This window comes from Stigmatopora argus, chromosome 2, assembly GCF_051989625.1.
Source record: "Stigmatopora argus isolate UIUO_Sarg chromosome 2, RoL_Sarg_1.0, whole genome shotgun sequence".
NCBI classification, from domain to species: domain Eukaryota; kingdom Metazoa; phylum Chordata; class Actinopteri; order Syngnathiformes; family Syngnathidae; genus Stigmatopora; species Stigmatopora argus.
The window spans coordinates 1,092,501-1,108,254 of record NC_135388.1 but is presented as its reverse complement, the minus strand read 5'-3'; the positions used below and the strand labels follow the sequence as shown (position 1 = coordinate 1,108,254).

General features: G+C 30.0%; 1 long non-coding RNA gene across 1 annotated transcript in view; it reads left to right on the top strand.

Moving 5' to 3' along the window:
- The first annotated feature begins 388 nt into the window (after positions 1–388).
- The window catches only part of LOC144090580 (uncharacterized), a 19,411-nt gene continuing 4,045 nt past the window's right edge, over positions 389–15,754 (top strand). Inside the window, exons 1-2 of the long non-coding RNA XR_013305439.1 lie at positions 389–905; positions 3,689–3,807. This is a non-coding gene — a long non-coding RNA (uncharacterized LOC144090580). The remainder of the gene's footprint in view (positions 906–3,688; positions 3,808–15,754) is intronic.

The window sequence follows — 15,754 nt, the reverse complement described above, 5'->3', positions numbered from 1 at the left end:
TGAACGTGTCATCCAGGGTCAATCTAAGGCTATCGATAATTCTATCCTTAACACACTTTTTTTTTAAACAGTACATTTAATGTTAAGAGATTAAAATCGAACTACTATGGGATTGAAATTGAAATAGGACGAACATGACATCATAGATTGTACTTTTACAAGATTCCAATCGTAAAATGAGGTAATTTAAGTGAATTTCGTTGCTTATTTTTATGTTTCATGGGCTTCTACTTTTGGTGACGTTAAGTCTGTCACTACAAAAATTCTTTTGCGTAATTTTAGGAGGTTGAAGTAAAATTAGGAGTGAAAAAGTCGTAAAAGTAAAAAAAATATGACATTAAAAAAACGTTACATTAATGTTTACATGACGTAAACCGGAAGTTGTTCGGGGTCGGTAGACAGTGTAAAAATATTGGAAGAGTTTTGAATAGTTTTTTGGGGTTTTATTATTCCTGTTGAAAAAACTTTGATGAGAACGACTTTATATTGTTAATGTAGGCGATATCGTTTTAAATTAGAAGCTTTTCATTTTGTTCCATTGAGTGGCAGGTGTCCAGCCAATTATTGGATACGATGCATTCAAGCTGCGCAGTCAATCACGGCATTGACAATATACTTGCGCATGAAGCTAAAGCTAACTCAGCTAAGGTGAATGTGATACCTCGACTCGACAAAACCAGCGTTAAAAAGAACGGTGCATCTTTTAAGTTCATCTTCTGAGTTGGATTGGCTGTCAGAGTAAGTGCAAATAGAAGAACAACCGTTGAAACTGGCGACATCTTTTGTTTTTCGAGTGAGAAAGCTCTGTTATGTTAAACATGTAGCGAGGCTAACGTTGTGAGCAAGTTTTCCAAAAGAAAAATATGGACTCAATTCAAGCCTCAAGGACAGATGGCAAAAATAAGGTAAGCCAGTTTTTATTATTGATATGTTCTCTGTATGGATATTAATAATTAAATGTTAGTAAAAATACAGCTAATAACAATTTCTTTGACTTTGAATGTCATTGAGTGGACTGAGAGCCTACGAATTGGACATCTATCACCGCCAATGGCAACAGCGAAAAACCATAGGAGGCCTCCCAGAAAGTAGACCTCTGTCTTTGTCCTCCTCCCCCTAAATCTCATCACTCTATCTTCTCCTACGCTGCAAAATTGAGTAAATCAGTCAATCCAATCTCAAATGATCCCAAATTTCTCTTCTGATCTCTGTGACCTTTGACCTCATTATCCCAAAATGTAATCAAATGAACGCACATGCTTGATCGCGATCTCCAGACAAAAAAGCTTTTTGCACTTACCGTATTTTCACAACTATAAGGCGCACACAAAAGTCTTAAATTTTCTCCAAAATAGACAGTGCGCCTTATAATCCAGTGCACTTTATATATGGACCAATACTAAAATTGTGATCACGATAAAAATTAAATAAATCAGTCGCTAGGGTATACCATCCTCTACGGCAAGCAGCCCCCGCCCGACTACTATTTTCCCCATAGAAAAAGTTCTGTGCATAGTCGTGAAAATACGGTAATCAATTTCTTTTAGGCGGACAAGAGGTTGGTTCGTCGGCTTCGCAATTCTGCGCTCGTGAGTTCGATCCCGGGTAGATCCTCACTCTCTGGCGTTTGTATCTTCTCCTCCGGCTTTTGTTAGCTTTCACCAAGTACTCCACAGTTTTCTCCCAAATCCCCCCAAAAATGCATGCTAGGCTAATTTAGCACTCTAAATGACTTCCCTGGAAAGAAAACAATTAGAGCGGATCATGTTCTGGTCCAGATGGAGCGTTCTAAACGCACCTGGCTTCCATTAAGACGGCTACACCTGCATCCAGTAAAAAAAATAAAAAATAAAAAAAACGTTCTGACATTCCACCTGCGCACGTAGCGTCTACCGCCGCCGTCGTCGGCACAACAGATGACTCGTAAAATTACAAAAATGCCGTAAAAGTAACGAAGACAACATGGCGGGGCACGTGCGCTCCATTTGGACTTATTTACAGCTTTTTTTTAAACAGAATCTTCCATAAAAATGCCACATTGGTGTTGGTAAGTTCATAAAAAAAGCCTCCACGAGGGCTGGGATTTCTGGGTCGGGCCGGGGGGTGGTATCTGTCGGGGTTCGCCAGCGCCAGGCGCGATCGGTGTTTTTTGTCTGGCATCTTCTCGATTGGCCTGCGGTGGAATGCAGACGGAGATTTACAGGCTATCATTTATCTGCCGCTGCGTCTGCTCTTTGTCTATTTGCGGCTCGCAGCTGTGACGATGAACACGAAACCTCTCTTGTCCCTCCGTGACGCGCCGCCGAATGTCCCGACGTTTTCACCCATCGGGACAGGAAACGCACGCCCAGCGTGGACAAAATTCTCCCACGTTCATTCGTATGCAGTCATTGTTTTTTTTAAATTATTATTTATTTTTAGAAAGTGGGATGTTGGATGCCTCCCTTTCCAGTTATAATGACGTTTCTTTGCTTTTCCTCGGAAGGAATCGAACCTCTCTGAGGTCCGCGTTAGCATCGTGCTAACGTAAATAAAGCTATGTTAGATTTTCTTCTGTTGTCTTGAGTTAACAGCAGAATTATAATGAAAAGAGAGATAAACAAAGCTTCTGTTTTACAGGAAGTCGTTTTCAAAATACTAGTTTTCTTTTTTAAAGGGTCATGTGAGCCGCGTTAGCATCGTGCTAACATAGATGAGGCTACAGGAGTTTTTTTCCCGTTGTCTTGACTTCATTTTCTGAGGGATTAATATACAACTGTTCAATTAACAATTACAAGTCCGTAACTTACACTTATTTAGGTCTTTTGCCGATTAAACGTAGCTTATGGAGAAGCACCATCAATTTCGTCACACGCAGTTTCTGCGTGTGATGACAAGTAGGCTTTTTTGTGTTGTGGTAATGACGACATGGCCTATGTCCGATTATTATTATTATTATTAAATAAACGAATTATTTTGTGGAAAAGTTCTAGATGTTTTTGTTTACAAGGGAATCTTTTTGAGAAGGAAATTATGTCATGTATTTTTTTTTTTTTTTTTTTAGGAAGAATAAGTGGAATATCGTGTATTTTACATCGAGGGGATTTCATGAGTTTTATGTAATGTATTTATTTTATGAGGCGGAAATTAAATCAGTCAAAACGTGAAAATACAATTTTTTTTTTTAAAGATTAAAACAGAAGACAATGAAGAAAAATTCCAATTTTCTGAGAATAAAATTGAACTAACATCAAAACTGGAGTACATGAAAGCTTACTTTATTTGACAAAATGTCACATTGAAGTAATACAAGAAAAAAGTTGAATTTTCAAGAAAGATCAGACTTTTCTTGATTGGCTTTTGTTTAGATAACCATTGAAAACATGACACTCCATTTCTAGATTAAAACTGGAGTTGACAAAAGCATTTTTTGACGGTGGCTGTATTGAAGTCATTTATTCCCGAGTATAAAGTTGCATAAAGTTTTAGTCACAAGGGTGTGTGAAAAGCACACACACAAACACACACACACAACCAAGGCCAAATGACTCAAGGTCACTTCAGCTCAGGATTAAACATTAACCAATATGAGCGATGATGTCACTTCCTGTAACCACTTTAGCTTTGAATGAGGTCACAGGTCCTTTGTTTTCTTCTGTGTGTGTATGTGCGTGTGTTTATGTGTGTTATGTATGTTTATCCACTTTAGGCCAAAATGCAGTTTTCCATTATTTGACAAGCCCACATGACAACATGTCATTATTCCAGTCGACAAACGTGGGTTCACGTCGGGACGAGACCGACTGTCACCTTGGGATCATTTAGAAGGTATGCAACACACACACAAAGACACACACACACACAAACAAGGAAGTTGACGAAAGACGCCACCAGCGCATTAGTTTGTCTGTGCGCAAGGCGGTCATTATCCGAATAGTTGCTATTGATGAAGACCCTCATTTAGAGTTAAAGTTAAAGGTAAACACGGCGCCTTGACCATCTAAATCAGGGGTTGTCAGACTCGGTCGGGTTGGTTCGGGGGCCGCTTTAACGTCAACTCCATTTCATGTGGGCCGGACCATTTTAGATATAATTTTTAGATTTTTTTAAATAAATGGATTAAAAGAACTGGATTAAAAGCCTTGAATATTCAGTTTTTTAATAGATCTAAAACAATGTTCATTTTAGCTTCTTTTTTTTTTTTTTTTTTTTTACATATTTTTAGATTTTACAAAATGATTTTTGAACTAAAACAGAAAAAATGGATTAAAAAATGACAATGATTGATTTAAAAGGGGGTAAATCAGGAAATGTAATATACATCTATACTTTTCATTTGAATTTGATCCTAAAACAGAAAGTCGGCACTCATCATTGACTTTCCCGGGCCACACAAAATGATGCGGCGGGCCAGATTTGGCCCCCGGGCCGCCACTTTGACAAATGTGGTCTAAATCAAAGGTGTCAAAGTGGCGGCCCGGGGGCCAAATCTGGCCCGCCACGTCATTTTGTGCGGCCCGAGAAAGTGAATCACGAGTGCCGACTTTCTGTGTTAGGATCAAATTCAAGTGAAGATTATATATTACGTTGCATAATACATTATTATATTATATTAAGTTTTTTTTCCACAGAACATTACAAATGTCATTGTAATTAATTTAATTCCCAAATATTCCAACTTTTTAAGTCTCAAAATATTACGTCTATTTTTTGAATCCCTTTCTTTGTTCGCCCCTAAAATTTCGTCGTTAAAAAATAAAAAACAGCCCTGTTTATGACTTATTGACATTTTTAATGTGGGATAGGCTCTAGCACCCCTCCGTGACCCTTGTGAGGATAAGCCTTTTAGAAAATGAAGGAATATTTGCTATTGCGTACTAAACAATTATTATCCCTTTTTTCAAGCTGTCGTTGCCTCCTGCTTTGAAGTCAGCGACCGCCTTTGACGGCGACGGACGTCCGTCCATTTGACCTTAGCGACCCCGGGCGCCATCCCTCACGGTCGAAATGGACGGGACGTCCGTCGCCGCCAACGACAATAAAACACGACGGTCCGATTCAATTGGATTTTCAATCTGTCGTCTTTCCTTCTGTGGGCATTGTGACTCCTCCCCCCACCCATTTGCCCCTCCCCCTCGCTGCCTGCACAGCCTCAGTAAATGAGATAAGGGCACTAATGTGATTGTTGGGGGCTGCTGGGGGGAAAGACAGAGAGACTTTCTAATTTAATACAAAGTGCATCAGGCTAATGGACTGCTGGTCGCTCGCTGCCTTTCCTGCGCACATACACACACACACACACACACACATTGTGGACATTGTAGCTGGTGAGCGTGGGAAGCCATTAGCATTCTGCAAAACGCGTAGCCGCTAGATTGATAAAGTGATACCTTGACTTTGTCCAATTTCTCATTTTGCATTTATATATATATATATATATATATATATATATATGTGTGTGTAATGTGTGTGTATATATATATATATATATATATATATATATATATATATATGTGTGTATATATGTGTGTATATATATATATATATATATATATATATATATGTGTGTGTATATGTATATATATGTGTGTATATGTATATATATGTGTGTATATATGTATATACTATGTCGTTTTTTTAAGAAAAAAGCCTTACTATACTATGTTGTATTTTTAAGAAAAAAGCCTTACTATACTATGTCGTTTTTAAAAAAAAAGCCTTACTATACTATGTCGTTTTTTTTTACAAAAAAGCCTTACTATACTATGTCGTATTTTTAAGAAAAAAGCCTTACTATACTATGTCGTTTTTTTTACAAAAAAGCCCTACTATACTATGTTGTATTTTTAAGAAAAAAGCCTTACTATACTATGTCGTTTTTTTAAGAAAAAAGCCTTACTATACTATGTCGTTTTTTAAAGAAAAAGCCTTACTATACTATGTCATTTTTTAAAGAAAAAAAGCCTTACTATACTATGTCGTTTTTTTACAAAAAGCCTTACTATACTATGTCGTATTTTTAAGAAAAAAGCCTTACTATACTATGTCGTTTTTTTTACAAAAAAAGCCTTACTATATATACTATGTCGTATTTTTAAGAAAAAAGCCTTACTATACTATGTTGTATTTTTAAGAAAAAAGCCTTACTATACTATGTCGTTTTTTAAAAAAAAAGCCTTACTATACTATGTCGTTTTTTTTACAAAATAGCCTTACTATACTATGTCGTATTTTTAAGAAAAAAGCCTTACTATACTATGTCGTTTTTTTTTACAAAAAAGCCCTACTATACTATGTTGTATTTTTAAGAAAAAAGCCTTACTATACTATGTCGTTTTTTTAAGAAAAAAGCCTTACTATACTATGTCGTTTTTTAAAGAAAAAGCCTTACTATACTATGTCATTTTTTAAAGAAAAAAAGCCTTACTATACTATGTCGTTTTTTTTACAAAAAAGCCTTACTATACTATGTCGTATTTTTAAGAAAAAAGCCTTACTATACTATGTCGTTTTTTTTACAAAAAAAGCCTTACTATATATACTATGTCGTATTTTTAAGAAAAAAGCCTTACTATACTATGTCGTTTTTTACAAAAAAAGCCTTACTATACTATGTCGTTTTTTTAAGAAAAAAGCCTTACTATACTATGTCGTTTTTTTAAGAAAAAAGCCTTACTATACTATGTCGTTTTTTTTTACAAAAAAGCCTTACTATACTATGTCGTATTTTTAAGAAAAAAGCCTTACTATACTATGTCGTTTTTTTACAAAAAAGCCTTACTATACTATGTCGTATTTTTAAGAAAAAAGCCTTACTATACTATGTCGTTTTTTTACAAAAAAGCCTTACTATACTATGTCGTATTTTTAAGAAAAAAGCCTTACTATACTATGTCGTTTTTTGCAAAAAAAGCCTTACTATACTATGTCATATTTTTAAGAAAAAAGCCTTACTATACTATGTCATTTTTTAAAGAAAAAAAGCCTTACTATACTATTTCGTTTTTTTTTTACCAAAAAGCCTTACTATACTATGTCTTTTTTTTTTAACAAAAAAGCCTTACTATACTATGTCGTATTTTTAAGAAAAAAGCCTTACTATACTATGTCGTATTTTTAAGAAAAAAGCCTTACTATACTATGTCGGTTTTTTTTACAAAAAAGCCTTACTATACTATGTCGTTTTTTAAAAAAAAAGCCTTACTATACTATGTCGTTTTTTTTACAAAATAGCCTTACTATACTATGTCGTATTTTTAAGAAAAAAGCCTTACTATACTATGTCGTTTTTTTTTACAAAAAAGCCCTACTATACTATGTTGTATTTTTAAGAAAAAAGCCTTACTATACTATGTCGTTTTTTTAAGAAAAAAGCCTTACTATACTATGTCGTTTTTTAAAGAAAAAGCCTTACTATACTATGTCATTTTTTAAAGAAAAAAAGCCTTACTATACTATGTCGTTTTTTTTACAAAAAAGCCTTACTATACTATGTCGTATTTTTAAGAAAAAAGCCTTACTATACTATGTCGTTTTTTTTACAAAAAAAGCCTTACTATATATACTATGTCGTATTTTTAAGAAAAAAGCCTTACTATACTATGTCGTTTTTTACAAAAAAAGCCTTACTATACTATGTCGTTTTTTTAAGAAAAAAGCCTTACTATACTATGTCGTTTTTTTAAGAAAAAAGCCTTACTATACTATGTCGTTTTTTTTTTACAAAAAAGCCTTACTATACTATGTCGTATTTTTAAGAAAAAAGCCTTACTATACTATGTCGTTTTTTTACAAAAAAGCCTTACTATACTATGTCGTTTTTTTAAGAAAAAAGCCTTACTATACTATGTCGTTTTTTTACAAAAAAGCCTTACTATACTATGTCGTATTTTTAAGAAAAAAGCCTTACTATACTATGTCGTTTTTTGCAAAAAAAGCCTTACTATACTATGTCATATTTTTAAGAAAAAAGCCTTACTATACTATGTCATTTTTTAAAGAAAAAAAGCCTTACTATACTATTTCGTTTTTTTTTTACCAAAAAGCCTTACTATACTATGTCGTTTTTTTTTTTACAAAAAAGCCTTACTATACTATGTCGTATTTTTAAGAAAAAAGCCTTACTATACTATGTCGTATTTTTAAGAAAAAAGCCTTACTATACTATGTCGGTTTTTTTTACAAAAAAGCCTTACTATACTATGTCGTATTTTTAAGAAAAAAGCCTTACTATACTATGTCGTTTTTTTAAAGAAAAAAGCCTTACTATACTATGTCGTATTTTTAAGAAAAAAGCCTTACTATACTATGTCGTTTTTTTTTTTACAAAAAAGCCTTACTATACTATGTTGTATTTTTAAGAAAAAAGCCTTACTATACTATGTCGTATTTTTAAGAAAAAAGCCTTACTATACTATGTCGTTTTTTACAAAAAAAGCCTTACTATACTATGTCGTTTTTTTAAGAAAAAAGCCTTACTATACTATGTCATTTTTTAAAGAAAAAAAGCCTTACTATACTATGTCGTTTTTTTTACAAAAAAACCCTACTATACTATGTCGTATTTTTAAGAAAAAAGCCTTACTATACTATGTCGTTTTTTTAAGAAAAAAGCCTTACTATACTATGTTGTATTTTTAAGAAAAAAGCCTTACTATATTATGTCGTTTTTTTTACAAAAAAGCCTTACTATACTATGTCGGTTTTTTTTACAAAAAAGCCTTACTATACTATGTTGTATTTTTAAGAAAAAAGCCTTACTATACTATGTCGTATTTTTAAGAAAAAAGCCTTACTATACTATGTCGTTTTTTTTACAAAAAAGCCTTACTATACTATGTCGTATTTTTAAGAAAAAGCCTTACTATACTATGTCGTATTTTTAAGAAAAAAGCCTTACTATACTATGTCGTTTTTTTACAAAAAAGCCTTGCTATACTATGTCGTATTTTTAAGAAAAAAACCTTACTATACTATGTCGTTTTTTTTTACAAAAAAGCCTTACTATACTATGTCGTTTTTTTTTACAAAAAAGCCTTACTATACTATGTTGTATTTTTAAGAAAAAAGCCTTACTATACTATGTTGTTTTTTTAAGAAAAAAGCCTTACTATACGATGTCGTTTTTTACAAAAAAGCCTTACTATACTATGTTGTATTTTTAAGAAAAAAGCCTTACTATACTATGTCGTATTTTTAAGAAAAAAGCCTTACTATACTATGTCGTATTTTTAAGAAAAAAGCCTTACTATACTATGTCGTATTTTTAAGAAAAAAGCCTTACTATACTATGTCGTTTTTTACAAAAAAGCCTTACTATACTATGTCGTTTTTTACAAAAAAGCCTAACTATACTATGTCGTATTTTTTTACGAAAAAAGCCTCACTATACTATGTCGTTTTTTTTACAAAAAAGCCTTACTATACTATGTCGTATTTTTAAGAAAAAAGCCTTACTATACTATGTCGTTTTTTTAAGAAAAAAGCCTTACTATACTATGTCGTATTTTTAAGAAAAAAGCCTTACTATACTATGTCGTTTTTTACAAAAAAACCTTACTATACTATGTCGTTTTTTTAAGAAAAAAGCCTTACTATACTATGTCGTTTTTTAAAGAAAAAAAGCCTTACTATACTATGTCGTTTTTTTAAGAAAAAAGCCTTACTATACTATGTCGTTTTTTTTACAAAAAAGCCTTACTATACTATGTCATATTTTTAAGAAAAAAGCCTTACTATACTATGTCGTTTTTTTTACAAAAAAGCCCTACTATACTATGTCATTTTTTTGAGAAAAAAGCCTTACTATACTACGTCGTTTTTTTTTACAAAAAAGCCTTACTATACTATGTCGTTTTTTTTACAAAAAAGCCTTACTATACTATGTCGTATTTTTAAGAAAAAAGCCTTACTATACTATGTCGTTTTTTTTACAAAAAAGCCTTACTATACTATGTCGTATTTTTAAGAAAAAAGCCTTACTATACTATGTCGTATTTTTAAGAAAAAAGCCTTACTATACTATGTCGTTTTTTTACAAAAAAGCCTTACTATACTATGTCGTTTTTTAAGAAAAAAGCCTTACTATACTATGTCGTTTTTTTTACAAAAAAGCCTTACTATACTATGTTGTATTTTTAAGAAAAAAGCCTTACTATACTATGTCGTTTTTTTACAAAAAAGCCTTACTATACTATGTCGTTTTTTTAAGAAAAAAGCCTTACTATACTATGTCGTTTTTTTTACAAAAAAGCCTTACTATACTATGTCGTTTTTTAAAGAAAAAAGCCTTACTATACTATGTCGTTTTCTTAAGAAAAAAGTCTTACTATACTATGTCATTTTTTAAAGAAAAAAAGCCTTACTATACTATGTCGTTTTTTTAAGAAAAAAGCCTTACTATACTATGTCGTATTTTTAAGAAAAAAGCCTTACTATACTATGTCGTTTTTTTTAAGAAAAAAGCCTTACTATACTATGTCGTTTTTTAAAGAAAAAAGTCTTACTATACTATGTCATTTTTTAAAGAAAAAAAGCCTTACTACACTATGTCGTTTTTTACTAAAAAGCCTTACTATACTATGTCGTATTTTTTTACGAAAAAAGCCTCACTATACTGTGGCGTTTTTTTTTTTACAAAAAAGCCTTACTATACTATGTCGTATTTTTAAGAAAAAAGCCTTACTATACTATGTCGTTTTTTTTTTACAAAAAAAGCCTTACTATATATACTATGTCGTATTTTTAAGAAAAAAGCCTTACTATACTATGTCGTTTTTTACAAAAAAAGCCTTACTATACTATGTCGTTTTTTTAAGAAAAAAGCCTTACTATACTATGTCATTTTTTAAGAAAAAAAGCCTTACTATACTATGTCGTTTTTTTAAGAAAAAAGCCTTACTATACTATGTCGTTTTTTTTTTACAAAAAAGCCTTACTATACTATGTTGTATTTTTAAGAAAAAAGCCTTACTATACTATGTCGTTTTTTTAAGAAAAAAGCCTTACTATACTGTCATTTTTTAAGAAAAAAAGCCTTACTATACTATGTCGTATTTTTAAGAAAAAAGCCTTACTATACTATGTCGTTTTTTTTACAAAAAAGCCTTACTATACTATGTCGTTTTTTTTTTACAAAAAAGCCTTCCTATACTATGTCGTATTTTTAAGAAAAAAGCCTTACTATACTATGTCGTATTTTTAAGAAAAACGCCTTACTATACTATGTCGTTTTTTTTTACAAAAAAGCCTTACTATACTATGTCGTATTTTTAAGAAAAAAGCCTTACTATACTATGAAGTATTTTTAAGAAAAAAGCCTTACTATACTATGTCGTTTTTTTACAAAAAAGCCTTACTATACTATGTCATTTTTTTTTACAAAAAAGCCTTACTATACTATGTCGTATTTTTAAGAAAAAAGCCTTACTATACTATGTCGTATTTTTAAGAAAAAAGCCTTACTATACTATGTCGGTTTTTTTTACAAAAAAGCCTTACTATACTATGTCGTATTTTTAAGAAAAAAGCCTTACTATACTATGTCATTTTTTTAAAGAAAAAAGCCTTACTATACTATGTCGTATTTTTAAGAAAAAAGCCTTACTATACTATGTCGTTTTTTACAAAAAAAGCCTTACTATACTATGTCGTTTTTTTAAGAAAAAAGCCTTACTATACTATGTCATTTTTTAAAGAAAAAAAGCCTTACTATACTAGGTCGTTTTTTTTACAAAAAAGCCTTACTATACTATGTCGTATTTTTAAGAAAAAAGCCTTACTATACTATGTCGTTTTTTTTACAAAAAACCCCTACTATACTATGTCGTATTTTTAAGAAAAAAGCCTTACTATACTATGTCGTTTTTTTAAGAAAAAAGCCTTACTATACTATGTTGTATTTTTAAGAAAAAAGCCTTACTATACTATGTCGTTTTTTTTACAAAAAAGCCTTACTATACTATGTCGGTTTTTTTTACAAAAAAGCCTTACTATACTATGTTGTATTTTTAAGAAAAAAGCCTTACTATACTATGTCGTATTTTTAAGAAAAAAGCCTTACTATACTATGTCGTTTTTTTTTACAAAAAAGCCTTACTATACTATGTCGTATTTTTAAGAAAAAAGCCTTACTATACTATGTCGTATTTTTAAGAAAAAAGCCTTACTATACTATGTCGTTTTTTTACAAAAAAGCCTTACTATACTATGTCGTATTTTTAAGAAAAAAACCTTACTATACTATGTCGTTTTTTTTTTTACAAAAAAGCCTTACTATACTATGTCGTTTTTTTTACAAAAAAGCCTTACTATACTATGTTGTATTTTTAAGAAAAAAGCCTTACTATACTATGTTGTTTTTTTAAGAAAAAAGCCTTACTATACGATGTCGTTTTTTACAAAAAAGCCTTACTATACTATGTTGTATTTTTAAGAAAAAAGCCTTACTATACTATGTCGTATTTTTAAGAAAAAAGCCTTACTATACTATGTCGTATTTTTAAGAAAAAAGCCTTACTATACTATGTCGTATTTTTAAGAAAAAAGCCTGACTATACTTTGTCGTTTTTTACAAAAAAGCCTTACTATACTATGTCGTTTTTTACAAAAAAGCCTAACTATACTATGTCGTATTTTTTTACGAAAAAAGCCTCACTATACTATGTCGTTTTTTTTACAAAAAAGCCTTACTATGCTATGTCGTATTTTTAAGAAAAAAGCCTTACTATACTATGTCGTTTTTTTAAGAAAAAAGCCTTACTATACTATGTCGTATTTTTAAGAAAAAAGCCTTACTATACTATGTCGTTTTTTACAAAAAAGCCTTACTATACTATGTCGTTTTTTTTAAGAAAAAAGCCTTACTATACTATGTCGTTTTTTAAAGAAAAAAAGCCTTACTATACTATGTCGTATTTTTAAGAAAAAAGCCTTACTATACTATGTCGTGTTTTTTTACAAAAAAAGCCTTACTATACTATGTCGTATTTTTAAGAAAAAAGCCTTACTATACTATGTCGTATTTTTAAGAAAAAAGCCTTACTATACTATGTCGGTTTTTTTTTACAAAAAAGCCTTACTATACTATGTCGTATTTTTAAGAAAAAAGCCTTACTATACTATGTCGTTTTTTTAAAGAAAAAAGCCTTACTATACTATGTCGTATTTTTAAGAAAAAAGCCTTACTATACTATGTCGTTTTTTACAAAAAAAGCCTTACTATACTATGTCGTATTTTTAAGAAAAAAGCCTTACTATACTATGTCGTTTTTTACAAAAAAAGCCTTACTATACTGTCGTTTTTTTAAGAAAAAAGTCTTACTATACTATGTCATTTTTTAAAGAAAAAAAGCCTTACTATACTATGTCGTTTTTTACAAAAAAGCCTTACTATACTATGTCGTATTTTTTTACGAAAAAAGCCTCACTATACTATGTTGTTGTTTTTTTACAAAAAAGCCTTACTATACTATGTCGTATTTTTAAGAAAAAAGCCTTACTATACTATGTCGTTTTTTACAAAAAAAGCCTTACTATACTATGTCGTTTTTTTAAGAAAAAAGCCTTACTATACTATGTCGTTTTTTACAAAAAAAGCCTTACTATACTATGTCGTTTTTTTAAGAAAAAAGCCTTACTATACTATGTCGTTTTTTTAAGAAAAAAGCCTTACTATACTGTCGTTTTTTTTTTACAAAAAAGCCTTACTATACTATGTTGTATTTTTAAGAAAAAAGCCTTACTATACTATGTCGTATTTTTAAGAAAAAAGCCTTACTATACTATGTCGTATTTTTAAGAAAAAAGCCTTACTATACTAGGTTGTTTTTTACAAAAAAAGCCTTACTATACTATGTCGTTTTTTTTAAGAAAAAAGCCTTACTATACTATGTCATTTTTTTAAGAAAAAAAGCCTTACTATACTATGTCGTTTTTTTAACAAAAAAGCCTTACTATACTATGTCGTTTTTTTTACAAAAAAGCCTTACTATACTATGTTGTATTTTTAAGAAAAAAGCCTTACTATACTATGTTGTATTTTTAAGAAAAAAGCCTTACTATACTATGTCGTATTTTTAAGAAAAAAGCCTTACTATACTATGTTGTATTTTTAAGAAAAAAGCCTTACTATACTATGTCGTATTTTTAAGAAAAAAGCCTTACTATACTATGTCGTTTTTTACAAAAAAGCCTTACTATACTATGTCGTATTTTTAAGAAAAAAGCCTTACTATACTATGTCGTTTTTTACAAAAAAAGCCTTACTATACTATGTCGTTTTTTTAAGAAAAAAGTCTTACTATACTATGTCATTTTTTAAAGAAAAAAAGCCTTACTATACTATGTCGTTTTTTACAAAAAAGCCTTACTATACTATGTCGTATTTTTTTACGAAAAAAGCCTCACTATACTATGTCGTTTTTTTTTTCAAAAAAGCCTTACTATACTATGTCGTATTTTTAAGAAAAAAGCCTTACTATACTATGTCGTTTTTTTTTTACAAAAAAGCCTTACTATATATACTATGTCGTATTTTTAAGAAAAAAGCCTTACTATACTATGTCGTTTTTTTAAGAAAAAAGCCTTACTATACTATGTCGTATTTTTAAGAAAAAAGCCTTACTATACTAGGTTGTTTTTTACAAAAAAAGCCTTACTATACTATGTCGTTTTTTTAAGAAAAAAGCCTTACTATACTATGTCATTTTTTTAAGAAAAAAAGCCTTACTATACTATGTCGTTTTTTTAACAAAAAAGCCTTACTATACTATGTCGTTTTTTTTACAAAAAAGCCTTACTATACTATGTTGTATTTTTAAGAAAAAAGCCTTACTATACTATGTTGTATTTTTAAGAAAAAAGCCTTACTATACTATGTCGTATTTTTAAGAAAAAAGCCTTACTATACTATGTCGTATTTTTAAGAAAAAAGCCTTACTATACTATGTCGTTTTTTACAAAAAAAGCCTTACTATACTATGTCGTATTTTTAAGAAAAAAGCCTTACTATACTATGTCGTTTTTTACAAAAAAAGCCTTACTATACTATGTCGTTTTTTAAAGAAAAAAGTCTTACTATACTATGTCATTTTTTAAAGAAAAAAAGCCTTACTATACTATGTCGTTTTTTACAAAAAAGCCTTACTATACTATGTCGTATTTTTTTACGAAAAAAGCCTCACTATACTGTCGTTTTTTTTTTACAAAAAAGCCTTACTATACTATGTCGTATTTTTAAGAAAAAAGCCTTACTATACTATGTCGTTTTTTTTTTACAAAAAAGCCTTACTATATATACTATGTCGTATTTTTAAGAAAAAAGCCTTACTATACTATGTCGTTTTTTTAAGAAAAAAAGCCTTACTATACTATGTCGTTTTTTTAAGAAAAAAGCCTTACTATACTATGTCGTTTTTTTTACAAAAAAGTCTTACTATACTATGTTGTATTTTTAAGAAAAAAGCCTTACTATACTATGTCGTTTTTTACAAAAAAAGCCTTACTATACTATGTCGTTTTTTTAAGAAAAAAGTCTTACTATACTATGTCATTTTTTAAAGAAAAAAAGCCTTACTATACTATGTCGTTTTTTACAAAAAAGCCTTACTATACTATGTCGTATTTTTTTACGAAAAAAGCCTCACTATACTATGTCGTTTTTTTTTTACAAAAAAGCCTTACTATACTATGTCGTATTTTTAAGAAAAAAGCCTTACTATACTATGTCGTTTTTTTTTACAAAAAAGCCTTACTATATATACTATGTCGTATTTTT